The following is a 730-nucleotide window of genomic DNA, read 5'->3' on the forward strand; positions in this document are numbered from 1 at the left end:
ACTTTTTTTGAGTAAGTCTTCTGTTTTCTTAAAGTTTAGACAACTCAGTCCCTGGCTTTGGTCTCAAATAATTGCTAATGAAATTAGAACAATAAGGCTTTAGAGAAACTGCAGGATCAATATCGTGGACAATTGTTACCTTGTTTTTCATCACATTATCAACGGTTAGTATTTACTTTTTACTTTTTCCATCGTTAATGATAATGACACTATATAAGAATTTGTGACCATTTTTGTCACTGTTGTCCACAAAGACCAAAACAACCCTTAAATGGGCAGATGACACTTTTGTAACGTAATGAGATAGTTCTAAATTTTCTTCGTCTGAAAGTTTCAAGGTTTTGATCCCCAAAGTAACAAAGCCCGGCTGGAATCAAAGTTTGATTGAATGTCTTTTTCGAAGTTTGCCATTCTGTGAAATTTATATCTTGGAAAACAATATCCGACTTGTGTTTAAATTTTAATGGTATTAAGAATGTCAAATATTTTAGGACTTCGTTTTCGACTTGCCCAGTATTGGAAATCGAGGAAGACTTCATTCAGGCTTGCTAGAAACTGATTTAGACTTGGCGTGGATCCTTATATGTATGTTTATATTATATTGTGAACAAAAATATAAATCCTTCCGCTTGAGTTCAGCTCGTAACAGAAAAAAAAACGAATGTGTTCTGGATATTGCACCTAAAGGGCGGGAATTTTCTATTAAATTTGGACCAAAAATATTCAAATT

Source organism: Convolutriloba macropyga, chromosome 7 (genome assembly GCF_964194025.1).
Source record: "Convolutriloba macropyga chromosome 7, txConMacr16.3, whole genome shotgun sequence".
In the NCBI taxonomy this organism is placed as follows: Eukaryota; Metazoa; Xenacoelomorpha; order Acoela; family Convolutidae; genus Convolutriloba; species Convolutriloba macropyga.